At 46.6% G+C, this 12,314-nt stretch overlaps 1 protein-coding gene across 5 annotated transcripts in view; it reads right to left on the bottom strand.

Annotated features, from left to right (window-relative positions):
- Positions 1–12,314, bottom strand: part of LOC139746870 (two pore channel protein 2-like) — a 108,989-nt gene that overhangs the window by 50,857 nt on the left and 45,818 nt on the right. For all 5 annotated transcript variants that reach the window (XM_071658514.1, XM_071658515.1, XM_071658513.1 and 2 more), the window contains exon 3: positions 8,986–9,117. The gene's annotated coding sequence lies outside the window, so the exon portion shown is untranslated. The remainder of the gene's footprint in view (positions 1–8,985; positions 9,118–12,314) is intronic.

The following is a 12,314-nucleotide window of genomic DNA, read 5'->3' as shown; positions in this document are numbered from 1 at the left end:
CCCTCCCTCCCCACACATCTCCCCCCCCCCCTCCATCTTCCCCCTCCCTCATCCCCTTGAGTGGACCTTATCGTCTTTACTTGTTGGGGTGCCCCTAAGGCCCGCTGCTGGCCTGCTAGCGGTCCAGTTTAAAGGAGACGTTCAAGAAAAAAAAAATAAATGATAATAATAATTGTCGATTTTCATTCATGGTTTTGAGGCTGTGATGTTTCGTCCACGTTACACTACTATGTGGAGTGGTGTACTACGGAAGGAGGAGGGGGGGGAACTCTCCTGACCTCTTTATTGAAGTACGACCCTTGAGCACGACCGACGAATGACCATTAGGCATGACGACTTGGAGGCACGACATCATACTAGTGAGTCGTGCCGTTGTGTTCATGGGTCGTAGCGACATCCACAAGGGTCGTGCCGTTGTGTTCATGGGTCGTAGCGACATCCATAAGGGTTAGTGCCGTTGTGTTCATGGGTCGTAGCGACGACACCCACAAGGGTTAGTGTCGTTGTTTTCCAGGGGGCGTTATAGCAGTTACGAATGCGTTGTGACATGCCAACTGGCCTGGCCTGGACCGACCTACAACCCTTCTGGCACCGTCTGATTAAGACACACTGACCCGTCCTCTCCCTTCAGTGCAACCTGCTCAGAACCTACGAACTATCTGCAAAATAAAGCATAAAACGCCATGTGAAACCTGAACCCTCGATCCTCTTTCTCTCCCTCACTGTAGGAGGGTAAAAAGTGTTGGTGGTGTTGGTGGGGGTTGCGTCATGAGTAAGGGTAAAGGTGGGGGGGTTGGGGTTGGTTGGGGGTGGTTTGAGGGTGGGGTGGGGGTGTGAGAGAGAGAGAGAGAGAGAGAGAGAGAGAGAGAGAGAGAGAGAGAGGGTGTGTAGCCGGCACCACACGCGCCTCCCTACCCCTAGTGCGACGCCGCCCGACGGACGCCACACCGAGGCCATGATGAACCACCAGCCGTCATTTATACCCTCAGGCCGTGGTGGAGTCACGCTCTCTCTCTCTCTCTCTCTCTCTCTCTCTCTCTCTCTCTCTCTCTCTCTCTCTCTCTCTCCAACACACCTCACTATCTTCCCCTCCGGTCACGGTACAACACCTCCTGATCTCAGCCTATGGTACACTTCTCTCTCATCGCACGGAAGAACAGACACATTGTTATCCCATCTCAGAGGTTCGATGACTCCCCTCGCTCCTATCAGGGTACAGCCCCTCCCCTGCCAAGATTCAGCCTCCCTCTTCTAGGGTACAGCTCCTCCCCTGCCAGAGGACACATCCTCCCCTACCAGAACGGACTTCCTCCCCTGCCAGGGGACACACCCTCCCCTACCAGAACGGACTTCCTCCCCTGCCAGGGGACACACCCTCCCCTACCAGAACAAGAGTTCCTTCCCTGCCAGGAAACACCTCTCCTGACAGGGTACAGTCCTCCCCTACCCAATACAGCCCCCTCCCCCGCCAGAGTACACTGTAGCCTCTCCCCTCTCAGGGTACAGCGTCTCCCCTCACATTCTGCACCATCACTATACCCACATTCCACCAGGCCATCCCCCACCACCCTAACCTCACGCTCGAGAACGACCTCATAGCGCCCCATATACGCGTGCCCTTTCATAGCTCGGATTCCTCTCTCTCTCTCTCTCTCTCTCTCTCTCTCTCTCTCTCTCTCTCTCTCTCTCTCTCTCTCTCTTAGTAGTTTCACCCACACACACACACACACACACACACACACACACACAAACAGCATGGGAAACAGACAATAGAAAGCTCTTGGGCCCGAGTCTAGGTCATCTGTTTTGAACTTAAATCTGTTCAATTCTTAATGTAAGTGGATGAGGTGAGGATAGCGCAGTAAGAAGGCTCTCCCTATCCTCCGCTCCCTGTTGCAACGGCAGCCAACAGAGGAAGGGATAATGAAAAAAAAATATGCATTAGTTAAGTAAGCCTGCATGGAAATGAGCCGAATAGGACGACACTGAAATCCTGTGGTATATAATCTTACTGCGTTGTACCACCCTCAGCTGAGAGAGAGAGAGAGAGAGAGAGAGAGAGAGAGAGAGAGAGAGAGAGAGAGAGAGAGAGAGAGAGAGAGAGAGAGAGAGAGAGAGAGACTACGTGCACAAGAAGGCCACCTCTGGCCATCATCAGCTCCGGGCATGACCTTCCCCCTCCTGTTCCCTCTGCTTGTTCCCTCCTCAGACACTCCAGTAAACCAGCTCAATGTACGGGTTTTTTCCCCCTAATGGTTTTCCCACGTCTGGGGCAATTAGAGGGGAATTATCGCAGGCGCAGCGAATTATCCCATGCCGGGCGCAACTGGTCCCGGCGCCAGACACTGACACGGCGAGAGTGGGAACCGCCGTCATGTTCCCCTCTCATATGTGCCACTGTGCAAGATTCTGCCGACCAAGACTTCATCTTGCACGAATCTTCTTTTTGCAAGGAAATAATGCCTGACAGAACACTGTCTGTCTTCCTTTTGGGCATGGTCGACGCTGCACGGGTGAGGAAGCGTTCTGCCGAAGGAATGGTAGACGATGCACTGGTGAGAAGCTACGTCAACACAATGGCTTGGCCGTTATCTTAGGTGTTTACGTGGAAGATATACCTGAAGTGTCCTGTTTACTCCTTACAGTTTCTTAAGACCCTTGAAGGATATTCTTTGCTGCTATACAAATGATGACCCTTTCTCAATCAGCAGCCAGTAAATGTTGATTGGTAGTAGGACTCTGCCAGACCTGCCAGTGAAATTATGCATGCCAGACCTGCCAGTGAAATTGTGCACTGATGGGCCTCACCTTCGCCTGATGGTGTGGTCTGATGGGCCACACCTTCCCTTGATGATGTGCTCTGATGGGCCTCACCTCTCCCTGATGGTGTGGTCTGATGGACCTCACCTCCACCTGATGGTGTACTCTGATAGGCTTCATCTCCTCCTGATGGTGTACTCTGATGGGCTTCACCTCCCTCTGATGGTGTGCTCTGATGGGCCTCACCCCCCTCCCCCCCTGATGGTGTGCACTGACACCGAGGAGTGAGTAAGAGCGGAGGCGGAAGGAGAAAGAGATCACCGAGGCATGTAATGGTGTGAGTCAGGGCTTGCCAACGGTACCTGAGGAGCCAGACGTGCTACCATGTTCCCTCCCACTACGGAACCGCAGACACATGTATCATCATCTACGCCTACCAATTAAGAAGCATTAAATAAAACACAGGAAGGTTGGAAGACGGCGCGTTTGACATACCACAGCTTAATCTTACGAATTAGGATCTCATTTCGACTGATTTTCTTCAGAGCAAAGGATCAGATACCTTATGTATTCTGATGTACACCTTTTGACGTACACGATATAGATTCTGGTTTACCGATCGTCTAGCCATTAAGACCCAATAGTATTTACGAGGTTCTTGAACTCCAGGCCATATCTATGAACTCATAAATTGGAAGCGGCCGGCGAGTGAGGATCTCCATGGCAACCTTTGAGGGAGTATACTCCAGGGGTCGGAGCTACAGGGAGAGTGGCGGTGGCTGACATGCACGGAGCAGCAGCGATGCTTGCCACTGTGTGCTTCTGTGACCTTGACTCACCCTCCCTCACCACCCCAAGTCTCTCCCTCCCTCCCTGCTTGTGCGTCATGGTCGGGGCTCGACATGCCAAGTGTCACGCATGGGGCGTGAAAGGGCTTCGTTCGTCACGCCAAAAAAAAAAAAAAAAGGACGGAAACTTCACTACATTTTTATCTAGTTTGGTTGACGCACTTGTATTTTCGATACACCGGCTTGCTGGTTTTGCGTGTGTGTATAATCCAAAGATCACACCTGCTGATTCCATGTTTCTGATTGGTTTAACCAGCTCTTACGTCACTGTGCGAGACCAGTCGGTGATCGCATTAGGCTATAATCTATTCTACGAAAGTTTTCTTAAATCGTGAGGACGAGAGCATCCTTCAACGAAGCATGCGCGTTTCTGCCATTCGACTCATTTACCACTTGGACAGTGAAGGTGTCCAGTCAAAAAACAAGGCCAACTTTATGGACGATACGTTGATTTAAAGATCCAGAATGTGGACGCAATCAACCATAATGTATTGTAGACGTTCCATCCGTCCATCCCAGACAATTGTTGGTCAGCTTGGCTTCTGGGAGAGCTGGCATGTGGTGGTCGGCCAGTCTACACACTGAGGGTTGAAACCCGGTGCGGGAACAGCAACCTGCGTCTTCAGGAGGAGTGGCTGGCTGGCTGGCTGGCACACGGGGCACAGTCGCGGCTGGGGGTCTGGTGCCAAGTTGGTCGACGAGTTGGGTTGTCAACGTCGGGTTCCTGACATCCTCCGTCAGGTGTCGGATATCCACTTTCACACAGACACACACAAAAAAAGACCTTTCCAGTGTTCCATTAGCACCTGCCCTCCTTCCTCGTCAGATAGATACTATAAAGTTCAAACGCTTCCTGGTGTCACCTCAGGGGCGGGCGGGCGGGCGCCCCTTGGGGTCGACCGCAAGCGCCCTTACTGCCATGCATCCCACAACCTTCACCGGCACACTCAGGTCTCCCACACCCACACTCCAGGAAGCAGCATACATCACGCATCCCGTGTCTACGAATCAGCATGTCTCACGCATTCTGATTCGAGGAAGCGGGCGTGTCAGCAGTGGCCCAGGGGAACATCCCCGGGGGTGACCATTTGTGCACCAGCAATTGCTATAATTTCGCTGGTCTCCGAGCTGTTTAGCCATTAGCATTTATGACACTGTATCATCTATTGTTAGATATGACGGTTTTATGGCATAAAGACCACGAAAATCAACAGCAGCAGTGTGGTTGGTCCTGCCTGGACGATTTGAGAGCAGCCTGATTCCTGTAGTCCGAGCTTGGGAGGGGGCCGCCTGCCTGCGGGCGGTTTTATCGTCCAGACTATCACACAAGTGGTGTGTGATCGCCACAACACAGGGCGGCCGATTGCCTCAAGCACGAAGGTCTCTCTCTCTCTCTCTCTCTCTCTCTCTCTCTCTCTCTCTCTCTCTCTGGTAAAAAGAGAAAAAAAACACTTGTTATTCTTTATTCCAAGAACGAAGGACACGAAATCTAAACTTAGTCCCGTAAAGGTGACGCACTGTGCTTAACTCGTCCTAGAGGTTAATTCTTGCCAAGCTGCTCACGAGATGTCAGCGGCAGTCGCTTCTTGAAGCTCGCTTGGTCTCCTTAGACGCTGTATTCTAGTCTATCGGTAAAGTTGACTGGAATTCTGATTAATCCTGTCACTTACTCGCCCCCATCTTTGCATCATGTGAACAGGCCTACCCTAAACACAGTAGTCACGAAATCATTCAGTCTATCGTTGTCTTCCACCAACCTCTTCATCCAGAGTCCTGGAAATTTCATTTGTCGTGTTGATCGAAGTCTTCATCATATTCCAGGCTTTCTTCAAACTCTACAGTGAGACGATGAACGGTATAACACATTACAATATCATATTCTCACCCAATATACTCCTGTCAATTACCTGCAGGATCTCTGAGGTTGGTGGCAAAGACACCTGGGTTGAGTGTAGGCCTTGGATTCGAATCCCAACAGATCCGACCACGGGCTGGCCCGTGCCGGCTCATGGTCGGTAACGCTAACACCACGAAACTGTGTGTGTGTGTGGAAAACGAGGGCTGGTGCACCCGATCTCCCCCACCCCTTCCCCTAGTTATCAGCTAACGGCCTTGGTCAGTCGGGTTAATGTGTATCATTCTCTTTTTTCTCTTTAGTCTGCCTGAGTCATAAGGCTGGGGCCACAAGACCTCCTGTGAACATGATCAACAATCAGCGGGCAGCCACGTCTTAATGTACGTAAGTCACGCCAACCTGGCCCCACGACGCGATGGCCCACTCAAGTGTGAAGTCACAGCTCCCTATAACTTGGACCCCTTGAGTACGACGGTGCGACCCTTGAGAACGACGTTACTCACGACCCTTGAGTACGACAGTACGACCCTTGCGAACGACGTTACGACCCCTGAGTGCGACGGTGCGACCCTTGAGTAAGACGGTACGACCCTTAAGGAAGACGGTACAACCCTTCGATGTATGACTGTCTTGGAAAGTTTCGAATTCTGCTGTGCTAAACTTCCTCGAAGGTGGGCATCTTTCGAAAACTGTTTCTGTGCGCTGACTGGCTGGACACAAGCCCCGCCACACCTGCTGATCGATAACCGCCTCAAAAGTCGGCAAGTTAGCATAGCTTTCCACTTCCGTTGCGTCGTCTGATGCAAAGATTTGCATAGGGTTCGCTACATATTTTCAAACACCTAAGTGACCGCAACTTCTGTAGCTCGCTGTATCATATATATATATATATATATATATATATATATATATATATATATATATATATATATATATATAAAACCTACCGGATAGCATTATCTGCAGCGTTCATAAAAACTAAGCGAGGGAAGGATCATAAATAACTTTATTAAAATCTCTCTTTTACCCTTCTCTCGGCCAGACTACATGATTAGAGATGTTCAGATAATTGGATAATGAGGCATCGCCTTAAAAAAAAAAATAATATGTTCATCCTACCTTCCAGACGGTCTAAAAAGAGCAGATCTACAAGTTCATAAAAGAGCAGATCTACAAGTTCATAAAAGAGCAGATCTACAAGTTCATTATGTCTTGAGAGTTGGAGGCTTGTTTTCCTCGAGCATGGACCAAAGTATGACTGACGCACGAGAATTAAGATACGCACTAAAAAAAAAAAAGAAAGAAAGAAAACGGGAGGTGAGGATGTGCTGACGCACGTACTCATGCGCCCACGCACATACCCGAGTATGTGGATAACACATGTGCGAACACACACACACACACACACATACACGCGCGCGCGCGCAATAAAACGTGAACATGCAGAAATATAAAATGTTATACAACAGCAAACATGTTCGAGACATTAGGCCCCGCGAGTGTAAAACTCCTTCCTAGTAAAGCACACAGGAAATTACGCATATACGGGTGTGGCACAGAAGTCAGCGTTACTGCGTCAGCACTGGCCTGCCTGGAGGGGAAACCGGCATCGGTTCGAACCCTTGACGCGACAGTCGGCTCACATCCATCTCAGGTATTCACCCTACCCCTAGGATTGATAGATAAATACGTAACTGGCTTTTTCATGAATACATATATCTATTCATTTGTGTGTGTGTGTGTGTGTGTGTGTGTGTGTGTGTGTGTGTGTCAAGTGTTCACTCATTTGTTTCCATGAACAACTAATTCTCCTGTCTTCGCAAGGTGGTACCAAGTCGAAACGAAAACTAGCTCACATCTTAGCTGTTGCGCACGATATACAGTTCCCCAGGAGGACTACCATGGAGATGTACGCCGCCACGCCGTTTATTTCTCCTAGGATTTACGATTCTTTGATAGCGCGGAGTGCTGTTGTTCTTGGCCGTTTGTGATGTTGTTGTATGACGCGGCTGGAGGAGGGAGGAAGAGACAGCCAGGGTACAAGGGTTCTCTTATACCATGCTGGCCAGACCCTTGTACCCTATCTTTGTGGCGCACTTGGCAACTCCACCTCATTCAGGCTATCTTCTGCCTAATGGAATTCCGATTACTTTAGAAAGGTACTTTTAGCAAGCCAAAAGGTTTCAGACTAGCATCCTGCTTACTAAAGAGGAAGAAGGGTTCCAAGTTCTTTTACTATCACCATCTCGTGGGTTCACATTGTAGTGTGATGACGAAGCAGTCTCTGCGTTTTCGAGATAGGATCCGAACTCCTGCGAAGCACGAGTCGTTCAACTGCGTATCTACAGAGTCTGTTGCGTAATGACGACGGTTCAACGCTCGGGTATGATAGCCTGGCCTCTGACCTCGTCCTACAAGGTCAAGGCAAAGGGCACACCCCATTCCTCAAGGTCGTAACACCGTCCTCAAAAAGTATACTTTTGCCCTGAGGGTTGTAAGAACGCCTAATCCAAACCTTCATTACTTTTCGCACACTAAGACTTCCTCAGGAAAGTTGGAATATTCTCACCGTAACTCACAATGGAAAAATGAATCGGATATCTATCCGGAAGCTTACATCACCGAACCTTGACCACATCATGGCTAAATCACCTGACCTTCTGTATCGCTCGAAGTTTTTTTTTTATGTATTGATAAGGTTGTTAAACTCTAGGAGTACTGTAATAAAGTACTATCAATTCACCCCACTGACGTAATGCCACTTGAATCTGGTAATATTGTAATGCAGGCACCTATCGCATTGTGAATGAGCTCCCTCTTCTGCATATATATATATATATATATATATATATATATATATATATATATATATATATATATATATATATATATATATACACACACACACAAAGTCCCGCGCGACATGGCAACATCCTCACTAGGCCTTGGCCTCACAACCTCCCCGTAATCTGGTTTTACGTTCTACAGTACCCAATATGGGCCGTTATTATCCACGTGTCTGCAACCTTCCTGGTCCAAGAGCGCGTCATCTACCTCCCGTAATGTCTGCCCAACATAGTGACCATAGCGACGTGGTAGGATATGTTACGTAAAGGATTGTGTGACAAGACCAAACTGGTCAGAAAACTGGTGGCCTAAAGAATATCGTTTCCCCAACAGTTACAAAGCTTATAAAAGATTTTCTTACAAGCTTTCCCTGTAATTTGAATCATTACCTGCTTCTTTTGCACGTTTTGAGTTCCACCATTCCCATTTACTCAAAAGGCAAATAAATTCTTTCAAGACAAGAATTATATTCAACAAAAATAATGCCACTGGAAATGGCAACAGTGTTGGATAATTTACCCTCAATAATCAACTATGCTTGCATTACCGCAAGATGTCTTGAGAAAGAGACGAAAGCTTGGCAACCCCGTCTCTGTTTCCTGTGGGTTTATTTGGATTACCCACCATCTTCATTCCAGCCAGGATACATACAAACTCAAGGGGGGAAGCACTCACCTATCTGTGTGGTAGAGGCGCTGCTGATCGGCTACCAAGCGCTTCATACTCCCCGCCAACCCCAAGTGACGAACTCTGGTGCTGGTATTGGGAGTTGGAGCACTGCGCCCACCACAGTAGTAGTTCTTGCTGCTGTGGGAGTCATTAAGATTTTTTAGTATTCATATCAAAAGTAGTTACCATCCTGAGCTCACAACTAGAAAGTAGTTACCACCCCAAACTCACAGCACTGAAGTAGTTATCCTGAGTTCACAATTCTACAGTAATAAACAACCTACCCTCACAACACTAATCATCATCCTAAGCCTACAACACTAGCCACCAACCTAAATTCACAACACAAATTTCACATTTTAGAAAATACAATCATGTGCTCGTATCTTCATAATGGCAGAGACGGAATTGCGGTACCATCAATATTCACCTGAGAAGACTGTGACCGTGTCGTTAAATCACACCACAGCATGAGGCTTGAGAGCCTAGCAAGGTGTCTGCTGAACCAGAACGAACAGACAATCATCTCGCCTGGTGACAAGTAATTCACGTTGTCTTGCCTGTACAGTGTGGAATGTCTGCTTGCTTCTTACTCTGTCTGCTTGCTTCTTGCTTTGTTGCCTTGTAAGTCTGAAACACCTCTGTTCTTGTATCTTTAATATCTATTTAATTCACTGAAATAAGTTTGTCTGATGTTCCCCAAAGTGTCTATTCTACGAAGTACGTTCCTCACAAAATGTCCATCTCAAAAAGTCTATCTCACAATATGTCCATCTCTCAAAATGTCTATTTCTCGGTATCTTTGTCTCGGAGTATCATATTCTCAAAGTATCTATCTCTCAATGTGTGTTTCAGTCTGTTTGCCTATGTTTAACACTAAAACCGCGTTTCCGCTCAGCAGCGAGCACCTCCCATGCTGGTATGTCCGACCATGCGAAGGTTCGGGGACGGTACTCTTCACAGGAAATCTCTATGATGTCAGTTGTGGGTAAATTCTACATTCGCTTCTCAGAAGAGTAGATGAGAAACGCCATATAATTTCCATCTGGTTCTACGAAGAAATTTACTTCATCCTAACCACATAACGGCTTAGCAAGAAGCAAACTTGTCTTGAAATCTTCCTGTATAGTGGATAGACATATCTTACAGCATCGTTTGGACAGGAACAACGTAAGTCTCCTATCCTTCCCTGACGGGTATAATAAGATGGAAAACTCCCCGCCCTAAGCTTGACTGAGAATGTCTTCCGCAGAGCTTGCGACATTCGAGATTCCTCTCGAAATACCGCTCGACATGACGAACCTCGACACAATGTTCCTAGTGTTAACCGCTTGACGCCACATAACGGCTGTTTGTATGTTGTTGTTTTCTTACGTAGTAATTACAAATCTGGCAATTAGGAAACAACTCTCAATCACTCCTTAGCTCTAATGATATTTGTACTACAGGATAGTTATTCTATCTACAAACTACAGAAAAACGAAATGGATACAGTCCCCCTAGATGTGATCGGTGGATAAACACCTGCAATTTAGATGAAATCATGGTAAGATCTCGTTGCTGCAATTAATCAGACCGGAAAACAATGTTTTTTATGGGCTTACTATTCTAATTATTTCTTCTCATTCATATGTCTCTCCTTTTTTTTTTTTTAAAATTATTGATATGACATTCCTGCCTCGAGTTCTTTTTTGTTTACCCTTGACAACACCATCTCTTATGTTAGTATTAAAAAAAAAAATTTCTATACATAAGGGACTTTTATTAGCGAAGTTATGTATAGATTAAAACTTAACTGAAGATAAAGTTCCAACACTTCACAACCCACCGATGAGTTCATTGTAACGTCAACTTTGTTTCTGAGTTTGTCTTTTAGTTCAAAAAAAAAAAAAATACAACAGCAAAGTTCGACATCTTATGTCCCATCTTATATCTCTGACTCCTAGACTTTTTAACACTTCAAGGGTATGGTCGATGTCGAGGAGACACCATCAATTTTTCTTTATGCTCTCATACAGGAGAGGATAGCATCTGTATCCTTAGAGGACTCCCACCCCTAGAGTAGGAAAGCACCTGCCCTAGCAAAGAAGGACGTTCCAATAAATGAATGGTGTCCTGCTCCCAATAGATAACGGAATCTTAATACCATTAGAGGGAATTATCCCAGCAAATGAGGGATCTGTTCCACTGGAGGAATGCACTTAGACCCCTGCAGCAGACATCAGTCCCAGCAGGGAAAAAAATAGAAAAAAAACTGTTCCCAGAAGAGCAAGGCGTGTTCTGTCAAGGACAGCTTCCATCCCTAACACAAGACGTGATCAATCCTAAAAGTGGACGGCATCTTCCTTGGTAGAAATCGACGTCTTCCCTAATAAAAAGAGAGCATTCTCTACCGAGGGTTATGGCATTCACTTCTCTTACTTTATGACTGACTTAACACTTCAGGGAAGCGGCGACGAGGGAATGGAGGACCGGCGGCGAGGAAAGGCTCCGACCTACCCCGGCCACACTGTGGTAAGCCTCATGTGGCTAGAGGTATACATACACCCTTGCCCTTAAGTATGAATAACATTTTACTTTCTCGCTATTCATAACTTTATCCGTTCACTGATAATGTAGTTGATATCGAAGTGCAGTACTGAGAAATAACGTGGAGAGGCGATACCGGTAGCTTGTGGTGTGACTCACGCGTCCTGATTCATGTTACAGAAAAATATTCACACAACCACACACTGTCCTTTCTTTCTCTTTTTTTCTTCTTTCATATCTATACTTTACCGACGACATGGAACTATTATTTCGATGATAAAGAATTCCAAAGTTCATATTTTTTTCATTTCTATCCAATTACTGTTATTTATTCGTTTAACTTTCTGTTATCAAACCTATTTGTTATTCGTTTTCATCCACTTCTTTATTTTTCATTAAAGTTCTTTATCACCGTTACGAGACCTTCAGCACTGGGCCTATTCATTAGTATCTACCTAAGAGTAACTCGTATTGCCAAGGTTATTTATTGTGCATTCATCACATGATTCCTGACCTAACCTAACCAACATTAATGTACTCAAAACACGCGAGACCTAACCTAACCTGTACGTGTACACCCACCAGAAACATCCTAACATAACCCAAGTTGCTATACACTGGAGAGACACATCCTCACCAAATCCAAGTTACTGTATGCTCAACAGACACATCCTGACCTAATCCAAGTTACTGTACACTCACCATGCGTATCCTGACCTAATCCAAGTTACTGTACACTCACCATGCGTATCCTGACTTTAACCAAGTTAACGTACACTCACCAGTCGTATCCTGACCTTACCCAA

Source organism: Panulirus ornatus, chromosome 66 (genome assembly GCF_036320965.1).
Source record: "Panulirus ornatus isolate Po-2019 chromosome 66, ASM3632096v1, whole genome shotgun sequence".
Taxonomy (NCBI): domain Eukaryota; kingdom Metazoa; phylum Arthropoda; class Malacostraca; order Decapoda; family Palinuridae; genus Panulirus; species Panulirus ornatus.
The sequence above is the reverse complement of the archived record's forward strand: the minus strand, read 5'-3'. Positions and strand labels throughout refer to the sequence as shown.